Raw genomic sequence first — 6,000 nt, 5'->3', positions numbered from 1 at the left:
CATTTCTTTCTTTCTGTTCTACCTCTTTCTCTAACCCTATTGGTTCATTTCTTTCTTTCTGTTCTACCTCTTTCTCTTACCCTATAGGTTAATTTCTTTCTTTCTGTTCTACCTCTTTCTCTAACCCTATAGGTTAATTTCTTTCTTTCTGTTCTACCTCTTTCTCTAACCCTATAGGTTCATTTCTTTCTTTCTGTTCTACCTCTTTCTCTAACCCTATAGGTTTATCTCTTTGTTTCTGTTCTACCTCTTTCTATAACCCTATAGGCTCATTTATTTATTTCTGTTCTACCTCTTTCTCTAACCCTATAGGTTTATCTCTTTCTTTCTGTGCTTTTTATTTTTTGGGGGGGGGGGGGGGGGGGGGGTCCCTTTCCCCTTTCCCCTTTCCCCTTTCCCCTGGCTCTGTACCTCCCCCTGTCTGTATCCCTCTACCTTGTCTTCTCTTTGTCTGTGGAATGTTACTGGGTCTTCATTTACTGGGTCCTATTGTACAACACGTGTCCCTAAAACCAAAGTTTAAGAGTGTAGGAACGTTTATTTCAGGTGCTTTGGAATTACCTATGCATCTTATGCTGATCAGAAACGGAAACGGGTTGAAATGACAGCTCAACACTTCTCTTTTCTACATGAAGAACAAGAGGTTATTTCTCTTTAAATATCCTTTGAATTTCTTATGGGCACAGTTCATCAAGGAGTTTAGTCAACCCAGAACGTTTGCCCTTTTACAGAATCCTTCTCTATTCTAGGATTTCCCCCCTCCTCCTTCTCCCATCCTTCTCTCATCCAGATATTGAGGCCTCTCAGGGATGAATTCACAGTTATTGATGGCTTCATATAAGCAGTGAACTTCTCCAATCGTCCCACACGGTAATTGTTACGGAAGTCATATGCATAAAATTAATTATACCGTGCAATAAGGGCCATAAATCAGTTCACTATCAATTACCTGGAAAATGTTTCAAACCACATTCTCTCCTCCTCGGGGTTCAAGGTAAAAGAAAAGGATTTCCCCCCCCTTTTTACCAAATCATGAAACTAATCTTGATGAGGACGACCAAAAGCCATGTCTTTTTACTGTGGTTTGTAATGGTGAAGTACTTAAAAATAGCTTTCATCAGTGGAATTTATATATTTTTGTCATTGGGAAATAAGGTTTGCATAATTATTTGATGCATTCTTCACAGTATACTATATGTCGTAATAGAATAGATGTCTCAGTGCAAGTCTTTGTGGCCTTTTACATTTGATGTATATATTACAACATAAGATAATGTTAATAGTCCAAATGTAAACAAATGAAACACGTGATTTTTGTACCATAGATATTCCTAGTAACGGCAATTGTTATGAACTGTGTTTAATATGTGTAATCTGGCATTCATGATATAACTATCATCCATGCGCTATAAGAGCTCAGTGTTTATTGATATTTAAGCCAGGATAATTTTCTCACATTAAGAGACTCCCTGCTCTCTGAGTCTCTTCATCTGAAGGGTTCTCAGTTCAAAAGGTTTCAAATAGGTGTGAGTGATGCGGAGAGCAGAGGGGAGGGGAGAGAGATACGAGAGAGGCTAATTTCAGATAACAATTACACATGCTCAATTAATAGATTTTTCATTGGATTATTATTTGATGTATTTATTTTAATGACACTGTGTAATTCAGTTCCTCTCAGTGCTATAGCTGACGGCTAGCTCCAATTACCAGCCAGTCATTTATAACGCTGGGAGACTAACAGGGAGGTAATTGACCAGATGGAATGCCTAGCGACTGACTGGGCAATTATTTCCCCAGCTATTGAAATGTGTATTTTTGGTTACTTAATTAATTAAACAGCTTCTATTTCAACAGGTCTCTCATCTCAGTCATGAGGCTCGAGATGATGGAGAGGTTGTGGGCTTATTACATAGTCATTGTAGCAACTGAAGTACATGCACACATCATTCTGACAATTCAATTAAACACAATTTCTGTTTGTGCGGCTTTTATATAGGCTTAGCCCTTTTAAAAATGATAAATACCCCACTTAGAAGTAGAAAAACGATGCACTTCCAAGTGCTTGTAAATGGACACATTCTAATGGTATGGTATTATGTTAAATTGTTATCATTCAAAAGAGTCATTATTGATACAACAAAATGCTTAGCTCCCAATATAAAGTAAAAAATGCCATTGCTATGGATACATTTGATCCATGTAATGTATTCATAACACCTAGGTCTTCCATCTGGGGAGAAAAAACATTGTTGTCGCTGTCTCTGGACACAAGCAACTTGTCACGCCACAATATCATGTCTTACAATAATATTAGTCTAACTGGCTAAATGAGGCCATTAAAGTCTACAGAGGCTTATCAGCTAACACAAACTCTAGAGTTTAGGCCTTCAGGACTGTAGCTGCTGGTATTTTAATGAGGTGTCTGAGTATGGAGGGCTCCAGCCCACTTAGGTTGTCCATAAACACCACACAGCGGATCCCACTGTTATTAGAAGAAGAGACAGAGTTATGTAGGCACGTGTGTATGATAAGGGTGTCTCATGATAGGGATGGAATCCCTGGCCTCACATAGTCTGTTCTTGACTTGGGGATTGTGAAGAGACCTGTGATGGCATGTCTTGTGGGGTATGCACGGGTGTCCGAAGCTGTGTTCTAGTAGTCTGCACGGCCCTGTGCTCCATGCAGACTACTAGAACACAGCTTTGGACACCTGTGCATACCCCACAAGACATGCCATCAGAGGTCTCTTCACAATCCCCAAGTCAAGAACAGACTATGTGAGGCGCACAGTACTACATAGAGCCATGACTACATGGAACTCTATTCCACATCAGATAACTGATGCAAGCAGTAGAATCAGATTTAGAAAATAGAGAAAACTACACCGTATGGAACAGTGGGGGCTGTGAAGAGACACACACACACACACACACACAGGCACAGACACACATACACATGATAAAACACGTACACATGGATTTGTATTGTAGATATGTGGTAGTAGAGTAGTGGCCTGAGGGAACACAATGTATTGTGAAAAGTGTTATGAAATGTAATGTCATGTAATATTTTTAATTGTATATAACTGCCTTAATGTTGCTGGACCCCAGTAAGATTAGCTTCTGCCTTGGTAGCAGCTAATGGGAAAGGGGATACATGTACCTAGTCAGTTGTACAACTGAATGCGTTCAACTGAAATGTGTCTTCCGCATTAAACCCAACCCCTCTGAATCAGAGAGGTGCGGGGGGCTGCCTTAATCGACATCCATGTCTTCGGCGCCCGGGGAACAGTGGGTTAACTGCCGTGCTCAGGGGCAGAATTACAGATTTTTACCTTGTCAGCTCGGTGATTCGAATACAAATGTTGTTTATTTAAAAAATAACCACTAGTCAGAAGGATACAGACAGCTCAAGACGTATGCTTATATATGCAGAAAAAAATACATATTTTTTACATAGAATTAAGCATAAAGATTATGGCCATAGATTACCCGGAAAAGCTGTTTCAGGTGTTTGAAAAATGCAAAATTCTCCAACTTCCGGATGGGGGACCACCACCCAAACCATCCTCACATACTTTGTGCCCCCTAAGATTTTTAGAAGGTGCTCAAAGTCTAAAAAGGGCACACATACTGTATATTCGGTTTTTGCCATTCATAAGGGAGCACCTTTATCTGTGCACGTGCCTGACTGAGAGGATTCCACGTGTGAGACTCTCATGGGCCTCAATGCCTGCTTATCTCAGAGTAAAGCAGCTGTTCAGGAATGGGATATCTGAAGGATTTTTGAGTCTATTAATTGTTTAGAAGGGTAATTCAATGTATCACTTAAAAAGGTGTGATCATGAATAGTTTACCTCCAGTAGAAAATGTACTCAGAGTGTGAAAGTACCTGCTATGACATTAATGGAATCATCTCCCCTGTCCATTATAAAATGCATTTACGGGCCACTTTGGATTAAATGTGCTGCCAACTTTGCTCTGCCTCCTACACCAGCATTTCAAGCTAGCTAAAGATCGTATAAACTCTTCCATTATCGTAATGCAACAATTTAACAGATTATTTCAAACACTGTCATTCACTTCCCCAACAATTTAATGAATGTCAGAGGATCTATAAAAGTACAAGTTCTAAGGTGACACATTTCCACCAAAATCGGATGATGCCTTTCCACAGTAATGTGGCTCTGTTGTGTCGGGAATGATTCTGTGTTGGGCCCCTAAGCCAGCAAAGTATAAGATGTCAATTAAAAAAAAAGCTTTCTTCAAATGATTCATGTGCGCCGTGATTTTATGGGGGAATCGCATGAAAAGTGAATGATGCTCTCTTTTATTACTGCATTTAAAATGTTTAGAGTTTAATGTGTATGTTCAAGCCGCTATTAATCAAACATGGCAGCTGCGTAATTTGTCATTTAATTTAGACACATGCAGGGCTGCTGTGTCAATACCACAGGGGCTGGGTTCCTATGAAAGGCATGAACACCTCAGCACTTAAATGAACGCAATTAAACGAAGCAGTGATTTCTCAGAGAGATTGTCACATGGTTTATGTGGGTTGGCTGCACCGTGCAGCACAGAGGTACACACACTGTCAGGGCCCCAATAACTACAGGGTCTCCTATAAGTTTTAGAAATCTAGACACATTATACTGTATGTCCTTAACTGAATAATATGTCTCTCTATCTAATGAAGATACATATATAGTGTAGAAAATTGCAAGGCTAAGCAAGGTATTTGATTGCCCTGTCACATAACAGTCACTCAACTATGGTGACTAATAGTGCATATGATGTCACACAAACACAAAGCAAACCAGACAAGTGTGTTTCTAGGCAAACTACTACACTGAATGAATCATCGGGATTTACCAGAAATGCAATTCAATGATGATAAACTAGGGACCAATTAAGTGAATTGTACGGATTGACTGCATATCTGCACATCCATTCTGTGGCTATTACTGCAGTCTTATATTGTTCTGGACCAAATGGCAACACATGTTCCTATAAAACAGGCAGTTTTACACCATGTTTTCATAGTAAGCTTTTATTTGACTGCAATAACAGTGTTGTGAATTCATCAAAAGCATTTACAACTCTCAGTAACTCATGAATGTCTCTTGCCAGCTGCAGGGATACCTGTTAAATAGTGCCCTGCTGTCAGCTAAGTTCCACTTGTCTAATATCACAGGGTACAACACAACAGTCTCGATCAAAGACTTTTCTAATTGTGAGTGTATAGGGCCGGGATTCAATTCGATCGCACTTTATTGGCTATGTACTGTTTAAAGGCACAATCGGAAATGACCTTTAAATGTCAAGTGTGCTACAGCGTGGATCTACCGCTGATCAGATCTGATCCTGGCCCAGGTCAGACACCATCCACAAAGAAGACAGAGAAATAACAATAGATAGGAAGTTATATCTGCAACATTGTAAGATTGTGAGAGGGTGATGCATAACACTGGCTCAATGGTATGTATACAAAGTACCGTCACAATGCAGCTAATGGGAGGAATGAGGATAGTCCGAGAGGCAGACCTGGCTCAAGAGAAGACAGGCTTTGTGCACACTGCCCACAAAATGAGGTGGAAACTGAGCTGCACCTCCTAACCTCCTGCCAAATGTATGACCATATTAGAGACACATATTTCCCTAAGATTACACAGATCCACAAAGAATTGGAAAACAAACCCAATCTTTATAAACTCCCATATCTACTGGGTGAAATACCAGTGTGCCATCACAGCAGCAAGATTTGTGACCTGTTGCCATAAGAAAAGGGCAACCCATGAAGAACAAACACCATTGTAAATAAAACCGATATTTATGTTTATTTATTTTCCCTTTTGTACTTGAACTATTTGCACATAATATGACATTTTGTAACGGCTGTCGCTCTCCTCATCCTCAGACGAGGTGAGGAGAGAAGGATCTTCAGACCAAAACGCAGCTTGCGGGAAATAAGCCATCTTTTTTATGAATACGATGGCAACAC

The sequence above is a fragment of the Salvelinus fontinalis genome, chromosome 2, assembly GCF_029448725.1.
Source record: "Salvelinus fontinalis isolate EN_2023a chromosome 2, ASM2944872v1, whole genome shotgun sequence".
In the NCBI taxonomy this organism is placed as follows: Eukaryota; Metazoa; Chordata; class Actinopteri; order Salmoniformes; family Salmonidae; genus Salvelinus; species Salvelinus fontinalis.
The sequence above is the reverse complement of the archived record's forward strand: the minus strand, read 5'-3'. Positions refer to the sequence as shown.